This window comes from Protopterus annectens, chromosome 6.part0, assembly GCF_019279795.1.
Source record: "Protopterus annectens isolate FY-2018-M chromosome 6.part0, PAN1.0, whole genome shotgun sequence".
Lineage (NCBI taxonomy): Eukaryota > Metazoa > Chordata > Ceratodontiformes > Protopteridae > Protopterus > Protopterus annectens.
Window position 1 is genome coordinate 332,262,148 of NC_056737.1, and position 26,092 is coordinate 332,288,239.

A 26,092-nucleotide genomic window follows, 5' to 3' on the forward strand; every position below is an offset into this window, starting at 1 on the left:
TCCTTTTTAACTGATTTTTTCTCTCTGAAAATGGCTCGTTTTTCTTTTCCCTTCCTGTCATGTCGTCATATTGGCTTCTCTAACTCTTCTTATTTTCACAGCCTGTCTACACTTCAAACACAAGATTAACTAATAAACAGCATTCTTTAAATGTCAGTTATCATCACATACGGTTAACTTTTTATTGCAGCATTAGCAGTTGAAACTATAATCTTCTACACCGCTTTCAAGTCTTTACATAGAAGTACTTTATATCAGTTAGGATTTTCAGAACACTTTTCATGTTGAGGAATACAAAGCAAAAAGTTACTGAAGCTCAATGAACTTTCATAGGCTTAATTTTCTTTCCTTAAACAATATTTTATTTTACTTTAAAAGTTCAAACTATGTGAAATATCTGTAAATGCATAAACTGACATTGTTTAAATGACTTTTATTATAGTTAATACAAAAGTATGTTTATTTCTACAATTCATATGAAAAAGTTGTACAGAATATAGTGCTTCATTCACAATGTAGCCATTTAATATCTTGGATTGTCAGTTTCAACTTATTACTCACCTTTGGACTTTACACTTACAAACAAAACTAATTATACAATGACACCCCTCCCCCATTAATATTCCAAAACGTGCACGCTGATTGACTAGCGTCCCCGTTGTAAATCCCACAATATACTAATAAAAAAAAAAAAAAAAAAAAAAAAAACGGAGCAACAGAGACTTTTTCTCCGTTGCTTCGATTTTAAAGCATTGATGTACTGGGTATGCGTGGGAATGCAAGTCCCATACGCATGCGCAGTACATCAACACAAGGAAGCAGTATACCACAACCAGCAGAGCAGTAATGCCCTGTTATACAAAGACATTATTTAACAAAAGTATTTTTTTTCTTAAATAATGTCACTGTATAATAGCAATAACCGACTCCGTGGTTGTAGTATATTGAAGATTTACCCACAGTTGGCTTTAATCACTCGGGTTTTGCCCTCGTGACTAAACCACACCAACCATGGGTAAGTCTTCAATATACCACACCACATCGTCGGTTATTGCTTAATTAACCAACATCATTTTACACTCCTCTTTCAATTTATATTAGCAAGCAATGTAGGTTATCAACTTACAAATTGGAAATTTTCAAAATCATCCTTAAATTGCATATCTTACTTAACACAAGAGTGCATCATAGCTTAAATTTAAATACCGCAGTAAATGCAAAATGTATATAGTTCAAGAAGGCCATTGATACTTTCCCCAACAAACTTTGCAGCAGTTTAATATATGCTAAGGAAATAGGTCAGTTGGCTTCCTGTCCTAAAATGCCAGGACTTCTATTAGTTGGTTTTATTGTAGATGCAGAGCTTCTGTGCTATGGGTGCAAAGATCCTAGGGGAAAAAAAAAAAAAGAAAAAAGAGAGGTTTATTTGAACTTGATGTACATTTTTGTCATGGTAGCTCAGAAAAACAACTGATCATCTCCCTCTTTCCATCAAAGAAATATAATACATGCTGCGTGAGAAACACCCAGAGGCCTAAGTTTGGATTTCACTGTCACCAGTGTATGTATTATGTCATAAAGAATGAGTGTTACTAAGGCCCAAAAATAAAGCCATATGTACTGTCACTACTGCCATCTTCTTAAGCTATTAAATTGCATAGTCATACTGGTAGTGCATTTTATGAATTGAAAACGCACTACAGTAAACATCAACATACAGGAAACCTCCAAGCTAACTTCTTCCATGAATCATAATATACCTATTTATTACTTATTTTTATGTTGACTCTGATGACAGTAATATCTCTAACTTTGCTGTAGGTCTAAAAAAAGAAAATGCAAAGCTTGATAAAGACAGCGGAACTTGAAATTCATTGATTCTGTAAAGTGCCAAGCTGATAAACATGATGTACCAATTTTGCTGTTGTTCTACGAAAGACAATGGAAAGGTAGATAAAAACATTTTAGCGTGAAATGAATTTATTCTGAAAAGTGCCAAGCTAACAAATAAGTGAAAGAACTAATGCTATATTTGTTGTCCATTTTATTCAGCAATTGTGATTTATATATCATTTGCTACGTAAAAATATTTAAATTGGTAACCATTTGATATTTTAGACTTATTATTGCAAGTCTCTGAATATATATATATATATATATATATATATATATATATATACATAGAGAGAGAGTGCAAGAGAGAAGGCATGCAGGTTTACATATACTAAGATACTGCCGCTTATACAAATATTCCTTTTTCTCCAAAGTACGGCAAGCTCAATTTGGTACATATACATTTGAGGTGCTTTCACTTCTTTAAAGAAGAATGGTAGTGTTCTTCTTTACTTAATTTTTGTTTTGTTTTTTTCTAATTTCATGGCTCACACTTAAGACTCTTGTAATTACAACAGCGAGCCACTTAAATCAACTGTGTGTGCTGCATAAGCTACTGAAATAAGTATTTCAGGATGAGATAAATGAAGTGATTTGCAATACTGAGTGACAACTGCTGCTGCAATAAAATGTTACATTAAAATACCTTGTAATAATACAAACAATGTCACTATATAACCGAGGTTACCCAAGACTGTAAGTGCAGTAACTGGCATAGAGTAAAATTAGCCACTCACATATTGCTGGGTGTATAAAATGTATAAATTGCAAACACTACCAGTTTTCAAAACAGTATTCTATGTAAAGTTCCAAGGTATGTATTCCATTCTTCTAAATTTGTCAAACTTAAATTTGCTTAGGCCAAACCAAAATATGCCATCCTATAATGTACTGCAGGTGTCTTTTCAATATGCATTTCTAAACTGTCATTCATTTCAGATGGTATGCTCTGTTCTCATCAAAACCAAGTCAGTTAGTAATAATGTCATATACGAATGGGCACATGTTATTAAAGATAATAGATAATTTATTAAAATGCTGTCATTCCACAAACCAAACCTTGAGGTCTAAAACATTGTGGACATTTGGTTTTCCTACAAAAATGAGCATGAACCACTCTTCTTTACCAAACTAGCAAGTTGTCATAAAAACATTTAAATAACACAAATTTTATTGGAAAATTATAACAAGTATCCAATTAACATTTACATAAAATATAAATGTAATTCCATCTATCCAGAATTATTTTATAAAGACAAAGCCTTGGAAAGGTAACAAGTGCTATCTCTCTTTCTCTCCGACTGATAACTTGAATGACAGGATCAGTCCTGACAGGATGCTTCCATTTGTAAAGAAAAAGTTAAAGGTATACACATTTTCTGTTGGACATGTTATTAACATTCCTCTGTTAAATATGAATGTTACTTCTTATTATCATTTGCCTAACAAAAAAATCAGGCCATAAAGATGTTATCTTACAGTTTTGAATGCAGCCAGAAAAAAAAATCTGTTCTAGGAAGCTTCCTGCATTGTCACTGGGGTGAACTAATTGCTACTCTAAAAGGGTGGAGATTTTTAAACTGTTTTATGACTTCCAGGAGCTGCAGCAAATCTTAGCAAGGCACTGTGTGTGTGTGTATTATTGAGGTCTCTATTAGAACACTGAAGTTTCAAAACTTCGAATGTTCTAATATCGACCCCTATTCAGCGAAAGCTAAAAATATCGAAGCAACAGAAAACCAAATGTTTTCTTAGGGAAAGAATTCGGCTGTCCATTTCTATTGCTTCAGTATTTTCAGCGCTGTGGTGGAAAGTTATGGGTCGGGTTCAGGTAAGTGTGCGATTGAGTGCGGGTTAGGTTAGTTAGGGTGCGGGTTAGGTATGTGTGCGATTGTGTGGAGATGAGGGTTAGGTGGGTTAGGGCACGGGTCAGAGAAGTGTGCGATTGTGTGGACATGAGGGTTAGGGCAGGGCAGGTGAGTTAGGGTTAGGGCGTGGGTGAGGTGAGTGTGCGATAGTGACGGACCTTAGGGTTAGGGTTTGGGTAAAGGTAAGTAGATAGTTAGTGGTGGGTGTATAGTTTAGTGTAGGGTTAGGTGTAAGATTTTAGGTGTGTGTGTGTGTGGATTGCTGTTTGTTTGGTGTGCTTATGTTGTGTGCATGTGTTTTGGAACAGCGAACTGATGTTTTCAGCTTTCGCTGAATAGGGGTCGATATTAGAACATTCGAAGTTTTGAAACTTCAATGTTCTAATATGGACCCTATTAATGACACCTAAGTGCTAAAATCCTGGCAGCTTCTAGTTTTCATGATAGTGTGGGTCATTCTGTAAGTTATCCCAGAAATAATATTTAGATATTATACTGAGAAGCCTCTCAGTCAGACTGAACAGTCTGTTCTTGGAACCTGACAAAGAAGGAAGGCCACTCACCTACTTCACCTTGCCTTGCTCTAGTAAGTGAACCAGGGAATTGGAACTCTCTAGATTAGTCAGGAAAATATAGTGAGATTAGTTAATTACTGTTTTTTCTGTAAATGTGTGAATCTATTCATCTATGTTATTTTAATATTTCCTGTGGTTGAAACTCTCGTGTTTACTGTAACTAGATATTTAGTATTTTCATGTTCTTTTCTTATTTATTATTAAATATATTTAAAATTTTCATTGTGGCTGGTCCTTTCAGAAAGTATTTAAGCTTTGAGAGTATTTGCATATATTTATTGGATGATAACTGTGGCCACTCGAAGTCTAGTGGTTTGGTCAGCATTACCATTTGTATTAATATTAATTCCACTCAGTATAATTGAATACCCTTTTAAGAGCCTTATAGTAACTGACTGTTGGCAGTGAATCTACCTATAGTCTGGTCAAAGTTGGTAGAGTGGGTAGTATGTGCCAGTCTCTCTCAGGTGTGTGCATGTGAAAATTAAATCTCAAAGATTGTGTGTGTCAGCTACTTGGAGCAGGGACACAAAGCACTGGTTTCACAGACAGGGGACTGCACACAGCTGTACCAGTGGGGAGCCTTATTGGGGTCCTGGGGAGAGACAGATATAGAGAAATCCAGACCCTGGGCTGACTGCAATCCCCATGTGCTCTTAAGGGAAACTGTGCTTGATGCAGAGAGTTCTGCATCTGAAAATATTGAGTGTATCTATTTGTATTCCAAGTGAACGTCCCTCTCCAGTGTTAGTGATGAGGACTTAAGCTCCTTGATTAGTGGCCCAGAGTGGGGACGTCGTACCCTCCTGTAAGGTAATGATATATATTTTTAAATGAATGAGTGGTATTGTTAAAGCCACTGGTATAGTATGACTGCTCTTCCTAAGTAAACATTATTATTCACCCTGACAAAGAGAAAAAGATACAAAATATAAAACATAAGAATAATACAAAATAGGTTATTACAGGCATATAAGGTTAGTCAGGAGGCCAGACTAAGTTCACCCAAGTATGTTGGCTGGGAGTTAGCAGAATAAAATGCTAGTAAATTAAATAGCAAAATAAACATTCATATCTGGAAATCTTGTGTTCAAATAAATGTCTAAATGCATGAAAATATAAACGTTGTTACACTACACATTGTAGTGCTGTTTGTTTTGAAAAAGCTTGGGGGCGAGATATAAATGAAGTGCAATTTCTGTGCAGTATCCGAGTCATAAATTTCTCACATTTAAATTGTATACTATTAGAATTCCAAGGTAATTCATGAAGTACTGAACTTATTTTCTCAGCAGGATATTCTGTAAATTATTTACCTTTCCCTAGATAGTGCTGGATAATGTATGCATACCTCAGTGAAAACTCTTGCATTTCTCAGCTCTGAGATTAAATGAGTGTTCTTGCTTTTTATTTCTGCGGTCAGATCTTTACTGAAATTCATAAACTTCAAAATACATGCAAAACATTCCATCTATTAAATACAATCAAAAAATTCTAATTACAGTATGTCAGCAGTTCTTCAAGTTACAAGTCAGTTCATCTTGCCTTCTTTTAGAACGAGAAAGTGTTTTCATCTTAAACGTGTAGCTAACATTCAGATGCATGTTGAAAATATATAATTTGTCCAAGATCATTTAGTTAACAACATTAAACAGCAACCATTCAACATTTCATACATAATATATAAACAATTTTAATATTAACAATAAGAAAATTCAATTTTTAAAATTTTTCAAAACTGTTTACAATTATAAAGACGTGCAAATGAGATGATAGGGGCTCCAATCCCATTGCATTACTTGCAGTGTAAAAAACATATGTTTTACTTTTCTCAACTTGGATCAGCTCATCCTGAGCTTATCCTCAAGTATTTTTCATTGTACAACTTCCACAATCTTCTACAGTTTGTACTCCATCTCATCATTTACTAAGGTTGTTCTTACTTCACTCTACTGCCCTTTCTTTATTTTTCCACACATGCAAGGGAAGCCAGTGACATGGTCCAAGAAATTTTCTTAACTATCCCAGCTTCCCCTGTGTATAGCACATCCATCAACTTAATATCTATGGTATTGGGGTAACATTCAACTTCCATTTTCTTTGCTGACTGCTTTTCTGCTCGTTTCATAAAATAAACATTACTTATTTAACATTTTTAGTTACTTGTGTTTGGCTATCATACCCCTAAGAGGAACAACAAGCACAATATTAAATAACATCATAATATTCCTTGTTTTTAATCTGTAAACTCCATTTTAATATCCTGCAACTTAACATATGACCAAAAATGTGTTCCCGATTTCCAAAGTCTTCATTCTGACATATTCAATACTGGAAACTTGCAGTAGGGAACAGAAAGTTTAATACTACATGTTGTATAATATATTTTTGCAAGTATTTCCATGAAAAATTGTAAAACTCAGTGAATTAATTACATACCTAGGCAACTGACAGACCGCAAACTATAAGAAAGGCTCAGTTTCATCACTTTCATGCAGCAATTTAGTTTAGTGTCCAGCTTAGCCTCTTTCAAGGCCTTACATGCCCTAATAATGAGTCATTTCATTACAGATTTTTCCTGCATTTAACATCATGGAAACAGGATTTGGAAAGGTTTTCCTTAATAAATTCATTATACCCATCTCTCTCACTGTCCATACTTTCTACTTTAACTACAATACATTTCTCAATGTAAATTTAAGTGAGTTCTGTGGGTCATGCATCCCATTTTCCTGACCACCAAAGTCGCACACAAAAACTAAATCTCATCCTATGCTCCCACCATCTTCTAAGCCATCCTCATCTTGACAACTTAACTTGCTGTCTCCAACTGGCAGCAGCAAACTCAAACATGATTTCAAAGTTTGTTCATTAACTACTGATTCTTACCACTATAAGAGCATTACTTATTCATATAAGGTTACTTTCTCCTTCTTCCATAAAATGCACAAACCATAACATTCTCAAATTCCCAACAAAAAATAGTTTGCCATTAAATCTAACTGTTTGCAGCTTGCATTACAAATCTTCATTATCAAAAATATAAAATCTTGATCTAAACTGTCTCAAAATATAGTTGTGGATCTGGAACATTTAAGTATCAGATACTTCCTAGAACACTATCATCTTCTGTCATCATATTTCCAACTAATCTAAAAATATATATTGGATACTTAATGGGAATGGTTGAAAGGCATACAATAATAGTGCCAACACAAAAATGTACAGCTTGTCCTCTCTGATCTACGTCCAACCATTCTTCTACCTTCATTGTTTGCCCTTTTATCAGTTCTTCATACATTGTACTTAAACAGGCTTATATTGTAGCACTTAGCAAGACTCCCAAATGCTTCAGACGGAGAGACTCCCACAAGTAATCGTATCAAGACTCCAGGATTTCCACAGCAACATAATTCAGTGCCACCACCCTTATCATTACTGCATAAGTTCTAATGAAAGAACTTATCAAACATATCCAGACTTCTATAAATAAAGTTGGTAAGTCTACCCCCAGCTGGGTTAAATACATCAAAGCATCATTCACATTAACTGAAATCTCATACTCCTTATCTATCAACCCATAACCATGTAGGTTAGATTTTCTTATCCAAACTGTTAGTGGTTCAAGATATACCACAAGTAAGAGCACAGACATTAAACATTCATCGGCATGTCTGCCTACTCAAGAGAAAAGGAAAAGACAGTCCTGAATGAGTCTTCATTCTGGCTTCAGATCGCCTACAAAAAGCCATTATTACATCAACAAAGACTTGATTAAAGTTCATGGCTAACAAATCCTGAGTCAAGTAATCCCATTCCATCTTGTCAAAAGCCTTCACTGTATTTAAGTTGCCCAAAATTCTTCCACTTAGATTGAGCAAGACGCCTGAGAATGCCTGTCTTCAATTGTTTGTGTCTTTCGGCTTTTCCTGGTTAGGGGTCGCCACAGCGGAACTCCGGTCCGCTAATGATTGGCAGTTGATTTTTACATACCGGCTTGCCAGGCCTGACGCATAACCTTCAACGAAGGTATGCCCATTCACGCATGTCTCCATGCAGAAGACGCTCTAGCTGAGAATCGAACCCGACAATGTCTTTAAATATATAGCCTTCGTGCTATGTAGCCACATTGGTCTAGGCCAACCAATTATGGGAGCCATCTTGCCAAAAGAGTTGCCAGTATTGCCACAAAGAATTTATATTCATGATTTAAAAGAGAAATTGTTCTACAAGAGGATGACAAAACTGCATTTTTACTTCCTTGGTAATGTGACAGTGCCACCTGTTTTCACACAAGGGATAGCACTCTGTTCCCAATCACTTAATTATATAACTTTAGAACTTATCTTTGTATAGTTTTCAGACTTTTAGTTAGACTCCCATCATTCTTGGAGGATTTTCCCTACTGCTTGCTGAGACATAACCTCTAATAACTTTTCCTAAGTGATGGGTCTGAGCATGAGTACCACTTATTTATATCCATACCTCTCAACCTCTTAGGACAGGAAATCTGAACAAAGCCAAAAATAATGGAGGACAAAGACCCAAAAATACGGACAATTTTTAAATATTTCTCATATAAACGTAAAAGTTGATAGAATAAAATGTTTTGTGCTACACTGCATTTTCTGAATGATATGGTCTGTATCTTAAATGTCTGTCATTATTTAGTTAATTTAGTCCTTACTGATTTGCCTGTAAAGCACGAGTTTTATTAGGAAAAGAACAAAAATATGAGGCAAAAATCTGGACAATCGTGACCTATGTTTATATCTCATATCTTCTTCAGTTCTTAACCATTCCAGTAATCACTTATTTTGTACTCGTTCTGGGCCTACATAACTTATTTATACAGTTTTTGGTAATTCTGACAAATTATTTCTGCTACTAGCAAGAGATAACTAATCAAATCTTCATCAAACCTACTTTGCAGTCCCACAGCCACTTTTTGCACATGTTATTGCCTCAGCCTCACAAACACTACCTTCTGGTATTCAGGGGAACTGAAAAAAATGCCCTTTAATATCTCCTTATAAAGCTGCAGTTTCCTGTCAGCCATCAGATGATCTCCTCTAATGTTTGTATTTCTGGTGTAGAATTTTCATCCTTATCAAATATTTTATTCTGAAACTCTTAACTGGCTCCCCTTACTCTACAGTTCTTCCTTTCCCTTTCAACTATTATCATCTTTGTAAATGTCCAATGCCTAACACAAATTAGGAGATTTGTCTCACAATTGTGCAGTAAATGTCTTGTGGCAATCCCATCAATGTCATCTTCTCATCAACCACCCACAAATCAAACAAAAGTTGGTTGCTTCAAAATAAATCAGGGAAAGCCAAGAGTTCTCTACATAATCTCATTCCATCATGGTTAATTTATACTGCAACTGGGCATGCCCTTTTAACCATTTGCGCATGCTCCAGGGTTATAAATATGCTGTCTGTTCTTCTATGGCTCTCTCAATCTATCATGCTGTTAAGCATCCAGCTGTGTTCCAAGACAACACAGCCATTCCTTTATGGGCATCTTCAAGGCTCATGAATGTATAGTCATGGATATCTCTCTTCAGGTGGACTTTCCTGATTTCTTGGGCAGCTGACTTTATGGAACAGTTCTTAGAGTTGAAGGAGAAAGAACTAACTGGACAGCTGTGGATCTGGTGTCATATGACATCAGCTTGTGGCAGTATTAGACAAAGACTCTACCTAGTGTTAGTAACATGCAAAGATGCATATCCATCACTCTTACTTACTGAAAGGGTGAGCTGCAAAGTTTTTGATCTACACTAGAGATCAAGTAGGCTGAGAGCCATCTAGAGCAGGGGTGTCCAACCTTTTGACTTTCTGGGGCCGCATTGAGTGAACAGAAATGGTCTTTGGGCCGCATATAAAATATATCATATAATTAACTCTTTCGTTGCTCCGGAAGACCACAGTCAACCTCCTGGCTGTACTGTAGGTGCATTTGAACAATGAATAAATGTAATAAATGCCTAATATTTGCCTTAAAATTCTAATTCTCATTCTAATTCTCTAATCTAACAGTTAACTCTAACATCTTAGTTAAAAAAAAATATATATATATATATATATATATATATATATATATATATATATATATATATATATATATATATATATATATGTTTTTTTTTTTTTTTAACAAATAAACAGATATTCACTACAGCACTAGTATTTCTCACTAGGAAAACCATTCCAGCAGTCAAACTACGTAAAATGTCAACATCAGCAGTCCTACAATACTACAATCCACAAAAATAAGCCAACAAATTTGCAATAAAGTAAAGAATTCACATTACTGACTTAATAAAACAATTCTGAATAAGCTACAAAAGGGTCTCACCCAAACAAATAACTGTTGCCAGAAATATGGCCTCAAGCTAAATGCCAAAAAATGCATCATCCCCTTTGAGGAAAGTGATGTCCCCACAAATTATCACATTAATAACAGTGTTGTAACCACGCAATCAGTCATATGGTACTTGGGCACCCAGGTTGATACAAACCTGACTTTTGACCACCACTTTGTCTCCGTTGTAAGGAAAGCTTTTTACATGGCCCACTTCATTAGTAAGTGTATCTCATCCAGGGACAAGGAGGTCATAACTTCCCTGTATTCTTCCTTTACAAGAGCCATTATTGAGTGCAATGCCCCTTTTGGCATGTGCCTCAGCAAAACACCCTGCCAAAACAAAGACTACAACCATTTCTGACAAAAAAAGTCAAAGGACTAAGTTCACTTAGTTATTCAAACAGACTAAAAAACTTCTTGCTTTCCTCTGTCTCTCACTGGCCCCTATAAATTTCATCATTGGCTTGCTTTCCAGGCTAAGAAAGATCCTGCCTTAAGAGACTTCCTCTACATCAGAAATACTGGTTATACTTAAAACGCTCACTACAAAGACCACAGCCTTCACTGCAACATAAACAAGCCACTTTTTATGGACAGGTTCTTGACGCAAAAACCTTCAACTTCTGTAAAAAGCTCCTCTCATTATCAAACAATGTAGTTCAGCAACACGATGGCTGGATGGATAGCCATAAATGTAGTCCTTGGGTAAGTAGCATAGCCTTCATCAAACCAAATGGAAAATCCACATACTAACCTTTCCCAGCTGGATGGCTACGATCTAATATTGGTTACTCAAGTCTAGTTGCCCAAGAAGAGGGGCATGTTTAACTAAGAATTCCATTTGCAAAATTATATTCAGTATACATATTAAATCTCTCTCTCTCTTACACACACACACACACACACACACACACACACACACACACACACACACACACACACACACACAATAAAGCCCCTACTTGTAAAATAGGCAACCTCAGTAATCACATGACACCCACTCACTGAATGAAATTGTCTGGAAGTCAAAATATCTGAAAAAAAAAGTCATAATAGAGATGGATTCATCCATGTAATTTCCCACCACCAAAAGGACCATCAATAAATCAACAAACAACTGCTCGGCAAAAAGTAAATCAATAAGAAAGCCATAAACTATAATGCTACATACTGGTGTAAACATATAACTTGTGTTAATCCCCAGGTTTATCCATACCAAAAGATTGTTTCAGAACTTTCTCCTAAAACCTTAAATCATTGATATTTGCCTTGCTGTAATTATAACTGTAAAAAAAAAGTTTTTTAAGTTTATTCTGTACCTCAATGATTCTCACTGTTACAAGATGTAATCTCTGCCATATTGTATGAGTACTACATCCATAATTTGCTGTCTCTCTCTCTCTCTCATGTATTGTATTATATTGTTTTATGTTATTTTTTGAGCTTTCCTCCCCGAGCCTCCGCTGAAAATGGACCTGTGTCCAGTCGGACTTTCCCGGTGAACAAATGTAAAATAAAATAAAATAAATAAAAATAAACTTCCCTCCAATCTAAAGCCATTTGACATTCAGACATTTTAATTTGTGCAGAAGTTACTCACAGACTGACAGTTTACTGAGCTGTAATGCTGACCTTCACTTTTGAAAAAAACAAATTCCCAGACTTTGTTAATAGCTCAAAGTGTAGAGAGGATTATTTATTTATTATATATTTATTTATTTTTGGAAAACATATTTAAAACTGTTAACTTGATTACACACCCAGAAACACAGAAAAGTTATTTTGATTATGTAAACCACAGACTGCTGCAAGAAATCAAAGTCAAATTAGCACTCCATGCTTATGTCCGAACAGATGAATCATACCTGTCAATTCCAAAAGAAGTAAAGTAGTTTAATAAGAAGGTTATTTGCAAGGTTACATGGTAGTTTATATTGGAAATAAGCAGAGATATTAAAAAGGCTCTGTTTTTCATAATTATGCCTAAAAGTCTTCCAAGGTAAATACAACTTCTGATTTAGTATGGAGCCATACCTCTCAATCTTAGAGCAAAAAATCTGGACAAAGCGAAAAATGAAAGTGGGACACAGCCCCAAAAATAGTTATGCATCACAGAGACCATTGAAACAACTGTAGCTGCAAACATTATACATCACTTATAATCTTTCTATTCCATCATTGTCAAACATTATATGGCTCATTCAGTCATGCCTTCTTTTGCATCAAAGAAAACCATGCTTTGAAATGACAAATGCATTAAAAATAATAAATAAAACACATTGCGTCAACATCCTGCAACTTCCTAGGGAGGGTGGTCTAATGGTTAAGGTGTTTGCCTTACAAACACAAGGTGCAGGGTTTGAGTCTCACAAGGGATAATTGGCTAAGCTTAAAATGGCTCGCAAGGGCAGTTAGCTTAGTACTAACCTATGAACCTGCAAGCAACCACAGAGCTTTCACTGAAACTAGGGCTGCTTGTTTCCTCAGAATGACAGCTCTCCCTAATTAAGTCTAATGGTATACAATCTACCAGTATCTGGACTACCTGAAATAAATTAAATTATGGTCTGTAAACTGAAAGTACACTTCGTTTAATTAAACTATATTTCTAAGCCCACTTACTATATTTTTTCAGTAACATCCCAATATCCATTTCCAGGTCACTTTACAAGATACTGGCTGTTGTAGACTTGGCATCCTTCAGAACCCCACAGGCCCACGCTAATACATTGCCCATTAAATGTAAATATCCATCCACTGTAAATGGCAAGAAGCTGCATACCCAAGTATTAGGTTTTGAAACAAAGAAACATATTTTCCACAGTCTGTAAGTCTGTCTTTAATAATCATCTAATGTTGCAGCACTCTCAACACATAAGCACACACATACACACTAAAATCCCCAACATTTAAAAAATGACATTGTGCCCACTTGATTTGCCAGTATTGATGATCCGCCAAAGCTATGCTTATTGTTGTCCAATCTATCACTGCTTAGAACCCACCAATGAAAAAACAGTACTAGGTGCTTTTTTGTTTGTCTGAAAAACAACACAACTTTATATGCTACAGTCCTACATAGTCAGTCCACTACTGGCCCATTAACCCTAGGCTGCTGTCTCATTCTTACTCCCTGGAACTGCATTACCTTGGATGACTACTTTTATTTCCTAAGCAAAAGACACAAATTGGAAGATGAAGCAAAAATTCAGACATTCTTTGAAAATCCATACAGTTAAGAGGTATAAGTTCATGTTCAATACAACACTCTCCCTGTCAGGAAAGCCACAATTTAATGAAAGTGTACTCTTAATGTATGATATATTTGTGAGCTAACTTGTTTGTGTTCAGTAGGTAGACTGATCATTGTTAGCCTCTTTGTGCATGCATCTCTCTCTGTCATGCACACATATACACACACTCTTCTTCTACTTTCACGCACACAATTCTGCTTTCATGCATGCACTCACTCACTTTGTACTTTCCTATTAACACAGGTAAATTGCTGTCCCTTTCAAAGGCAACAGCGGCAAATCCATACACGAGTCCCTCATCAGCGAGAACACACACACGGATTGTTTGGCGCAAAATAATGGCGTAAACACACTGACCCTTTTTTGGCTCAAAAACAAAACTAGAAGGGTGCTTTGGCACATGCGCACACCGACATTAGTGTTACAGGTCACGGGAGTGAAAAACACAAAACAAAAAAAGTGTTTTGGGGTATGTGTACATCGATGTTGCAGTTAGAGGTTGAGGGCCGCATGGAAGAGCTCTGAGGGCCGCAGGTTGGACATGTCTAATCTAGAGGGTGTCATATAGGTAGACATCAGAGACTGTGTCCTCGCAGGCATCCTGGCAATGAGGGAAGTTTTTGAAACCTACCTCCCCAAAATAACAGTGAAATGAGGACTTGTGTCACTGCATAGACCACCTCTGCTCTTTTACCTGTGCACCTGTGCTCCCCAAACATGCTGAGAAGGGCTGCCATTACCTGCTTGGACAACCATGCCCATATCTCCCCATATTGCCTCATTCCTACATGATAAGCCTCTGCTCTCCAGCTGGGGCTATTATGTCATAGAGCAGAGACACGAGCAAATGGCGGACCACCATCTCATCACCCTAGGATGGGCATTGCCAGCCTTTCTGTCTGCTCTATCAAGTACCCAAGCCACTAGGCTAACCTCGGTCTAATAGGCTGTAGTCCCTCTGTGCCACTGGTGCAAGTTCTAAACACCTTGCACTGTTCATTTACTTTAGTATATTGATCATTAAGTAACATTGCTTTTATCTTACACTTTGGAATACATTTCTGCTTTGGAATACATTTCTAACACTTTTATTGTGTATACAAGTTCCATTTTAACATAGATATTTAAGGGTTCAGTTCCATAACTACAGACAGTTTCACATTCCATTCGTCCTCATCTTTGCTATGTTGTTAAAAGTAGAAACAATAGCTCCCTCAATTATTAGCTGCCAGGGATAATCAGTTGATTGATTCTACAAAATTCATTCATACCATAGATCTATTTTTGTTCCGTATTGTTTTCCCATTATCATCTACATCACCAAGGACATTTATAGTTCTCAAGATTATAACCTTAGCAAATGCAACCATTTGAAAATCAGATGTTTCTTACTGTCAAAGAATTATGAGACAGGAGCCCAAGCACACATCTAACTCAAGTAGTCACTCCTTGTTCTCATACTTCCAGCCATAAACATCTAAAAGTTATTCCAGTGAATTTTCATGAGAGTCAATTTTTTTCTGTGACAACTTGGATCTGAAAATCAGGAAGCGTTACCAAATTACCTTTGCAAAGCCTTCGTCTACTGCACAAACTATCTACATCACCTTGATCAGATGCTGAGCTCCCTTATTCTTGTTCAGTCATCACAGTAGTACTGCCTCTTTTTTTTTGGCTTCAGTCATAGTCTGTGACCACTTAATTATTCTTGTGCATCCAAATATATCTTAAAGTCTAGGAGAAGTCACGCAGCACAACCAGGAACGTATCTGTGGAGAAACACTCAACACAGCTAGGAAAATCTTTGGGAGACACAATCAGCACAGCCAGAGAAAGAGAGAGAGAGAAGAAAAAAAATTAAACTACTTCACCTGATACTGTCTCAGTGCTGCTATAAACTGAGTCCTCTTTCTTTGGGACTAAATGCAGCAGCCTTTCACAAATAAAAAAATTGCTGTCTTCACTTTATAGTAACCTCTGTTTCTTTTATCATTCTGTGCTATCCACGGGCTACAGCCCGTTCTTCATTCAGTACACAAACAATAAGCATATAGTGCCATTAGTGTGAATACAACAATTTATCAACCTTCTTGTTTGACAGCTTGCCCAATGTTGTCATGGAAACTGCACCACAAATGTTTTTTCTTCACAACTACATGACTAAATCCACTTATTTATTACACATTTTTAACTTTACAACAATTTATAACTGGGAGCTGTCAGGGATATATCTGCTCACTACTGTACCATCATTGGAAGTCCCTGTCATTGCATTTTCTTGCAAGAAAGAAGGGTGTGTGTGTGTCAGCAAAAAAGGGTAGATCTCCAGAGTAGTCAAATAACACGTACACATATGAATGCTAACTTCTGCATTTCTGTAATGAGTAGATTCTATAGTCTAGCTACACCAAGATTATGGAATAACTTACTGTAGGAAAGTACAATTGTGAACACTTACCACAAATGTTGATGTTTAAGTGCATTCATTGCTGCAGTCCTAACCGATGTGATTTCCTGCCGTGGAAGTCCTTGGCCGGCCTGACTACCAGTGAATTTTCTACTCCTCCTCCTGAAACCAGTGGATGTCCTGACTGTCATGACATCTGTACATAAAGGTAGTTGGCTGGCACTATAACCTCAGTACTTCTTTCTCCCAACAGGTTCGAGCCCCTAGCAGGTCTCTAAGGTCAGGGGTCAAAGTTCAGAAACTCCAGAGTATGTGTCTACGAGGAGGGAACAATCTGGAACTAGACAGGAGAACCACCACTCCAATCCCTCAGGCAAGAGGGGAAGGAGGAAGGAAAAGAATCCTGCAAAAGTGAAAACACTTGGACATCTACATTTAAGATAAGTGTACACAACTGTACTATGTTCTTTATGTTTCATTGTTGCAGTCCTAACTGATGGGATGACTCCCAAAGCTGAAAGGAGGCAGTTTCCAAAATGCCCTTGGTGGACACCCCTTTAAGAAAAGCAACAGATGTAGCAGTAACCCTAGTGGAGTGTGTCCTAACAGGGTCTGGAGGCTTCTTTCTATAATGGCTGTAGCAGAAAAAGATACAGTGGAAGATCCATTTGGAAATTGTTTGTTTAGAAACCGATCTCCCTCAGAGCTACAGACAAAGGCCACAAAAAGCTGGTCTGACTTCCTGACATTCTTTGTTCTGTCCAAGTAGTAACACAGCTGCATATGTACATCCAAAGTACAAAGGATTCATTCTTCCTTGTTTTGAGGCTTATGAAAGAATGTAGGTAAATGGACCTGGTTTAGAGGAATCTCTGTAACCACCTTAGGCATAAAGATAAAGTTGGTTCTACGAAAGACTGTGCGTGTGTAAAATGATGAAAATTTCCACACACATAAGGGCCAGAAGCTTTGAAACCCTTCTAGTTAGAGTAATGGCTAGAAGGAAAGCTGTCTTCCAGGTCAGGAAGTTTATATCTGTGGAAGCAGCTGGCTTGAAAGGTGGGAAGGTAAGCTTCTCCAGAATGAAACTGGGATCCTGGAGGGAACAGGAGGTTTCCTCAGGGGCCTAATGTGCTTTACTCTTCTCAGGAACTGTTTCATGAAAGGATGGGAACAGGAGGGGGCTGAGAAGGCAGATAAGCTGAAACTGTTAAAGTGTAGATATTAATAGAGGAATAAGAAAGCCCTTTTTCAAAAAGACCTGATAAGTATGAAAAGATAAGAGACATCTGAGCTTACCAAGGGCTTTATCCCTTTTGTCTGCACCAAAGAGTGAATCTCTTCCAGTTCGCAGAGTAAAGACTTCCTAGTGCTAGGTCTCCTGGTTTCTTTTAGAATGTCCGGGACCAGTTTATCAAGAGGTGGCCCAGTCCATGGGATCAAGGTTTCACCCAAGCTGTCAAGAGCAGTGTGTTCAGTTTGGAGTGCAGACCAGTTTATCAAGAGGTGGCCCAGTCCATGGGATCAAGGTTTCACCCAAGCTGTCAAGAGCAGTGTGTTCAGTTTGGAGTGCATGATGATGCCTTTGTTCTGTGCTAACAGGTCCACTTGATGGGGCAGCAAACATGGTTCCCTGTTGGGAAGACTGAGCAATAATGGCTACAAGTGCTGTCTTGGCCAGGTTATTAGAATGACCTTTGACCCTTCTTCCCTTGTCTTCAGCAGTACTCTGACGAGCAAGGGTACTGGGGGGAAGGCACAGAGGAACAGGCCTGTCCGAGGTAAGGAGAAGGCATCTGTTTTCTAGGCTGACATTGTTTTGGTCCTGGAGCAAAACATTTTCAAGTGACTGTTCTCTTTGGAGACAAAAAGGTCTATCTGTGGCACACTTAATTTTTCGGATATGCTGAGAAAAACTTACCACTGATGCAGTTGCCACTCTTGAGGGTCTGACAGACTCCAGCTTAAGTGATCCACCAGCTGACTGGTTCCTACTGGTGGTACTGTGTCAGGAGGAGTACTCCTTGTTTCCACTGGTCTTTCAATGCAATCAGGCCTTTTTGACTGCCATCTGTTCTTTTAGGTTGATGTGTTTGTTTCTGAACTGGAAGTCCCAAATGTCCTGAGTCTGGAAGTTGTAGTGGGCTCCCCAGGCTATTTCTTAGGCATCTGTGGTCAGAGTTTGGCCCTGAGAGATGAACCTGAAGGGAAGGCCCGCATTGAGCAAGCATGCTTGGGCCCATCAGACAAACTCTTTCCTGAGACAAAGGAGAAGCTTTATCTTGAAGTTGAGGGACTGAGAATGTTGCACCATGCATTTCTGAGTAACACTGCAGCTTCATCCTATGTAGCCTAGTCAGGGGGATCACGTGGATTCAAGAGGCCATGTAATCCAGGGTTCTGAGGTAACCTGTGGCTGTGAGGCAGTTCCTGAAAAAGAGCTTTTCAAAGTACACAGCTAGAAAGGTAATTTTGCTTGGAGGAAGGAAGGTTTTCTGAAGAGATGAGTCCAGTAAAGTCTCAGAAACACAATGCTACTTGTGAGAGTGGTCTGAGACTTTATTGATGGCGAATGCCACTGAAGCCAGGATTTTTTTGAGTGCAAAGCAGACCTGCTTGGAGTTTTTCTAGATTTGTTGCCTGAATGAGGCAATAATCTAATTCGAGGTAAATCTGAATGCTCTTTTACCTGCAGAAAGCTATCACTAGGACCTAGCATTTTGTGAAAACCTTGGGTGCAGTAGATAAGCCAAAGGGCACAGCACAGAACTGCTAATGCCTTGCGCCCGCTCTGAAGTGTAAAAATCTCCTGTCAGACTTTTCTTTGAGAATGTGGAGGTATGCATCCTTCAGATCTAAAGTTACCATGAAAGCACTGGGAGAGATCATGGGCAGTAGTTTTTGAAGTGTTAGCATTTTGAATTTTGGGACCTGCAAGAATTGTTTGAGCATTGAGAGGTCGAGAATCAGCCTCCAAGTACCCTCTTTTCTGCAGGCTAGGAAAAATCTTGTGTAAAAATCTTTTCCTGGTAATGAGATTGGTACTGGTTTGACAGAGCCTTGGATGCACCAGACGCAGTATTTGCTTTAAGGTCTCTGCCTTTTGGTTTGATGGAATATCTGGGAAAACTGATCGAATTAGGGGCTGTTTGAAATGAAGTTTGTAACCTCTTTGAATGTTTTAGTAACCACTGATCCCTGGTAATGAGGGTTCAGTTCCTGAGAAAGAAGAACTGCCATCCTCCTAATCTGGGAAGGGAAGGATTGGGAGGGGTGGGTGTTGAGGTGAGGGGGAAGGGAGTGTCATGGAAGCGTCATGATTGCTGGGATCCCTGGAGGCAGGATCACACAGGCTTACTGGAATCTGCTTGCCACTGTCTCAGATGCTGGTACTGCCTTTGACTCCTTTCCCTTTTGAGGTCTCCTATGTCGACGTTTTGAATGGGAGGCTGGAAAGGAGCAATATTTGGTAGGGTAACGGCAGATGAAATTAGGAGGTTGGTCCTGAAGTCCCTGACTGTTTACATGGACTTGACCTTATTCTACTGGCTCAGAAAGAAAGGAATATGAGTTCAGAAGCTACAGACCTTATAATTCAGTCCATTTCAATTTATCAGCACTGTTATTGGAAACAGTAAGCTTTGATTTGGATACTGTTGACTACTCTACATAATAAAACATTCTTAACCAAACTACAGTGTATGCAGACTTTTATTCTGAAAGGCACAAGAAGACTTGGCACATAAAGGAGTGAATGGCACCTGTTCAGCACAATTCTGAGTAATTAAAAGATGTTGCATGAATTCTGCTAAGGATCACCTGTTTCTTACTCTAGTTCCCCAGGCATACCTGTTCTACCCCAATCATTGATGTTGTCCAGCATGTGTAAACGACCTGGCCATTAGCCTCCTTGCTGATCTAAGAAAGAGATGGTATGACCCTTGATAAAGATTGATGATCCTAATAGCAGGCTGCTACCCAACAGGCAGTAAAATGATCCAATGTCTGTCTGCTCTGATGACATGTGGCACCTAAGATGCCATGCTTAACAATTTGCTTAAACTCTGCTCACCACTGGATTCCGGATATTGGCAAAGGCTCTGACACCCCCCCCTCCAGAATTTAGGCAACTTTCAAATTTCCAAACCTTCCACCCTAGAACACAAAAACAAGAAAACAATGGGTAACCCTGCTGGCCAAAAGAAAAACTTGAAAATGTCAAAACTTCATGGCCAGGTCTCAATCTCAGAAAACTCAGAACACCCCTGTGACACTCCTGGTTCAGTCTCAATCATGCTCTGCCCCAAAAGACCAAGGGTCACTCAGTATGCCCCAGGCCCTCCCTCAGACACAAGGAAACCTACTCAGAGGCTCCTGGCCCAACCCTTCAACAAGGAGGTTTACCCCATACAATGCAGGATTCTCCCATCTCATGACAGAGCCAAGAAGCATACCGCAGACCATCCAGGTGCAGCACCTCTCATAGCAGATTTAGGAACACCTGGTGGATCATGTTATATAATCATAGGAAAATACAGATCCACTATTGGCCGGCACAAATTGACTCATAATACTAGGTCACTCCCAAAATACTATACAAACCAAAGGAACCAATTACAAAAATATACAAAAAAACTTCAACTCTCCACTTATTCCCCAAATAAACACAGGCATATAACGGGAATGCTACTGGAATTACTAACATCAATCCAAAATGTTCAAGAATTGACATGGGAGCAAATGCCCATCACAATGAGTCCAAATCTCATCAAATTCAGAATCTCATCCCCCTATCCTGACAAGACATGACACAAAATCCCTCAACAAACAAAAACACCCACCACTCCTGAAACAAAATCACAAACAAACTAAAGTGCCCCTAGACACCCCAGAACAAACAAAAAGACTACACCCTCTAACTTTGAAAGTGGTCTCGAAACACTAAAGAACTTCGAAAACTCACTCCTGCTTTCTAGCTGGCACTACAGGATCCTAGTACAAAACCCCTGCAGGAAAGCAAAATCCCTGGCACTACAAAAACTCAAAAATGCCTTCTACAAGCACCTGCCACCAAAGGCTACAAAGACAAAACAAAGCAAAACAAAGACTAAGTCTGAAAGAAACGACTCCAGCTGGGTGGACCCTTAACAACAAAGCCCTCATAAAAATCTTTTAAAGAGCAAAAAGAGAAGAAAGGTAAAAGACTCCAAAGCAAATATAAGAATAGCTAAAGCTAAAAAGAAAAATCATAAGGATATCTTAGCTATTTAGAATGAGGAGAAAAACTCCCAGATATGCTACATTACAAATTAGGCCAAATGAGAAGCCTGATTGTACAGTGACATTGCCAACATAATCCCTGACAGGTTGAGTAGTGCAAACCCCAAGACCCTCTAACCCCAAGTGAAGACATTCAAACATGTCAAGCCAGGCCCCCAAAGGCATCCTCTCCCCCCAAAAAGAGCCCCCAATCAAAGTGAAATAACAGCCCCGACATTACTCTCACAGGTCTCCAAAATCAGCATCATGAGGCCCAACGAGGAATTAAACTCTCACACATGGAGCTATCAGGAGCCTCAAAGATTCAGCACGCACATAGGACAACAAAGCCTCCACCGACCCGAGCCTAACAAGGCGACCCATTAAGCCGACACTGCAATTATACTGTGCCATGGAGAGGATCATAACCGACCCAAAAAGCCAGACATAGGGAATTTATGATCACAAAGAATCCAACCCAGTTTGGCTTTGTCAGGGCAGGTCATGCCTTTTAAACTTGGTTGATTTTCTGACAGTCACCAAAACCATTGATGAAGGCAGTCCATACAGTCTACACCCTTTAAAGGCAGAGCAGAAGACACATACACCCCACGGGTATCATTGAAAAACCATCAGCCTAAATGTTAACCCATACATCACAAGATGGGTTGCAACTGGGCTGGTGACAGAAATACATCAGTCAGAAGTCAGAGTGCCATGTCTGGACTCTAAGCCTGTCTCAAGTGGTGTCCCACAGGTCTCCCAGTCCTTACCACTCTTGTTTGACTCTAATTGTGCCACAAGCAAACACGGGAGAATGACTCAGGATTCCTAAACACTCTCTGCTACAACTCTAACAAAGTAGTCGAAAAAACTGCAGATGACTGCAAGAGACGTGTGAGAATCCACACGGATACTGGGTGCCGTAGCCAGCCATCACACATAAATCACAGATCACGGATAACTGGTGCCAGAGGAAATAAATGCCAAACCTAGCTACCATATTACCTAAAAAAAAAAGAGGATACCCTTATTAGGTAACAGAGGGACCTAGCACTGGACACCAAGGTTAGGACTGAGCAGTGGGGAAATATTGGACAGACCATTCGACATTCTCAGTTGACCATATAACACCCATACCTTATCAATTCATAGAAATTACCTTATCATGAATTGATTCACAGTCTCCCAATCATTCATCACTCATCGACCAATGATTGGTACAATGCCCCATTCGAATGTATCTGACCCGACAACTTGCAGCCCCTGGATTCTTGCAGCAGCTGGAGAGGCCACAAAAGTTCCTGACAAGAGGATTATGGGCAAGTCCAGACTGACAGCAACTGCTGCCTCAAAGAAAGACGCTTTGATCAGGGGCTGCTCGCTTGCTCAGGCTTTGCCTGTGCCTGACATACAAATGACTATGCTCAAAAAATCTAGATCCATTGCATCCCAAAAATTCAGCCACAAGAACCCACAAGAGGCGGAGACCTAAACGCGGGCTGCCCGGAATAGATCGGATTCATTAGATGAAAGATTATGCTGTGTGAACAAAACCTATGTGAGGGCAAAGCAGGCATGCTGGCTTTTGCAAAGAGAAATCTTCAAGAAATGATGACCAATGATCGTATACCCAACCCAGGGATTACCCCAGTGTCACTCTGTCTGCAGAGGCAGCAAAAATAATGCATATAGTTCCCCACCTAAGGGGGGGGGTGGTGTAACACAAAAAACTATAGGCTGCTTGTAAATGCCCTCGCAGATAAGCCTAGTATGACCTATGAACCTATGAACCTATAAGGGCTTTTCAGAATGAACTCCTATCGTACAACACTAAAAAAAAATCAATCTTATAATCTACTATATATAGTCCTTACAACAAGAAATTGTTAAACTCTGCTTACTACATGCTGAAATGTAGTCTTGTAATGTACTGTATATATTCCTTTCAATAACTGGTTAATATCTGCATATTGCATGCTGAAATGTATTCTTAGATGTAAGCTCAAATCCTCACTTATGTACTGTACTGTATTTAGAGCTTTTCTCCCCGGGCCTCCGCTGAAAATGGACCTGTGTCCAGTCGGACGTTCATGGTTATCAAATGTAAAATAAACACAGACATTCATTCCAGTTACTTACAGTTATTTCCAGTTCATTCCAGTATTCTACAGTCCAATAAATTCATATATCCTCCTTCTTCTTAAGCACAACCTCAGTCCTTGCACCAAAAAGAAAATCTTTGTACAAAGGAGAATCCAGGAGACTGGATTAGACATGTTCAGGGAGGGACTGGTTCCCTCAGCCAGGCATGTCTCCTAATGACGGATCATGTGGATGCTGCCCTGTTTTCAGAGCATCATAGCCGCACTGCAAAGAGTGCTTAGCTACTTGAGACCAATAATTGCATAGTTCCCGCAAGTCCTTTGAGAGGGCCAGTTTGTGCTTCATCTGGTCTAAAATGCTTTCCTGATACTTCACCATTTAAAACTGTTAGTTCAAAGCCCTCGTGATGAGTTTACCACAGGTGTAGACTTTCTTTCCAAATCTGTCTAGTGCTCTGCTTTCTTTGTCATTTGACAAGGGATTTTTGAAAGTACTAGCTTTTGCTACCTTAGGGCCTTGAGTCACCACTTCAGGGTCATCTACAGGGTTCCTGAAAAGGTGTTTGTGGGAATCCAAAACTCTGTAAAATCTGTCAGGCTTTTGAGGGGCAGGGTGAATGGGGTCTGGTTTCAAAAAAGAATCCAGGAAGACATCATCCACCACCTTTAAGACTGGAGGAATGCCAAGGGGTTTATGCTCAGGGAGATTAAAAATTCCCTAACCCTCTTCTTTGACTGTGGATAGTCCTGAGCTTCCCATTTGAAGTGTTCTCTCAGGGTATGTAAGGTCTCCCCAAAGGAGATGTCCTCAGGGGGGAGAATGAGACAAGGTTCTCCCCAAAGGACCCAAAAGAGAAGACCGCCACAAAGGTGAATTCATCATTATCATCCTCAGAGTCAAAAGAATCAGAAAACCCCTTTGGGGAAGTATCCCTTTTTCTTTTACCAGGACAAGATTGAGGGAGAGGAGGGTGTCTGGATCTGACCACAGAAATCAAATTTTCAGCTAACCTGGCTAGGCCTTGTTGACAGGCTTGAGTTTGGGAGTGGAAGCCAGTAGGCCTAGGATGGGGCAAGGTTAATGCATTTTTATGTGAGGCCTTAGGCTTAAGCCTGAGGGGAACACCCTCACTAGGGCCAGAATGTGGATGGACAGCGGAATACCAGGAGACAGTGAACTGAGGCAATCTGTTGATGATGATATACTCTGGAAACTCCTTAGTCGGTTTTAAAGTGATCATCAAAAGCCATAATCTGTGAAGTGTCTCCTGTCCCAACCAGGAGCTAAGTCCTTCAGCTTGTAAGGAAGTAGAGGGACCCAGTGGCATCTTGAACTCTGAATGGCTCTTGATAAAGGCCTTTGCCACAATCTCAGTCACCAGAGAGAACTGCAAAGGTGTCTTACTTTCTTCAATGATCACAAACCTAGGTGGACTGGTGGATGGTGAACGAGCATCATCCAGAACCCTAAGCTTGGGGTACTTTTCCTTCCTACACTTAGGGAAATCAACTTCAGCTCAACCTGTGTACAACATAGTACACAAAGGCCCTAAGTTCTCGCTGAAATCTGAGCCCTACGTTTGATTGTTCTACTATTAAAGCAAGCACTGAACTGACATTTAGGAATGTCATGTTCTGAGCGCAAACAAGTTACACAAAAAGAATGAAAGTCCTGGTGTGGTATTTGCTTGACACAGCAGAGACAGTTATTAACTTTCTCTGACATTAGTCAAGAAACACATGAGAAACTCCTCAATGGGGTACTTACCTTTAGGCTTCTTCTTTCCCTGGTGCAGACCAACCAATGCACTGAACATCATTCTGCTGTGGGCTCTGATGGCATGAAAGAATTAGAAGTTATGTACTTACCATAACATTCCATCTGAGTAGGTGGATTCATTTGTCTGCAACCTGTGGGTATGGATCCGATATCGGATCCGAACCGGCATGGTTTATCCAGCTATGGATCCAAGCTCCTAGCTCCTCCCCTCACCCATAATGCCCTGCTCTCCCTACATGACCTCAGATCGAGTTTGCCCTGCACCAACTACCCTAACTAAAGGGTAACACACCCTATGCAGGAAACTGACAAGGTCAGGGGGATAGGAGGGCGGGATGGTTGCAGACAAATGAATCCACCTATTCAGATGGAACGTTATGGTAAGTACATAACTTCTAAATCTGAAGTAGGAGAATTCATTTGTCAGCAACCTGTGGGACAGAGTCCCCAGCTACCTGAATCTTGGGTGGCCATCATGGAAGGATATTCCGGAGCACCGCGGAGCCAAAGGATGCTCTACCTCTAGATGTGACGTCCAGCTTGTAATGAGTAATAAAGGTATGAGATGAAGCCCAA

General features: G+C 39.2%; 1 protein-coding gene across 1 annotated transcript in view; it reads right to left on the minus strand.

The window, feature by feature from the left end:
- Nucleotides 1-339: 339 nt before the first annotated feature.
- Nucleotides 340-26,092, minus strand: part of LOC122803834 — a gene marked incomplete at its 5' end in the record, with an annotated part of 970,101 nt that continues 944,348 nt past the window's right edge. The window contains one exon of the mRNA XM_044073518.1: nt 340-1,388. The remainder of the gene's footprint in view (nt 1,389-26,092) is intronic.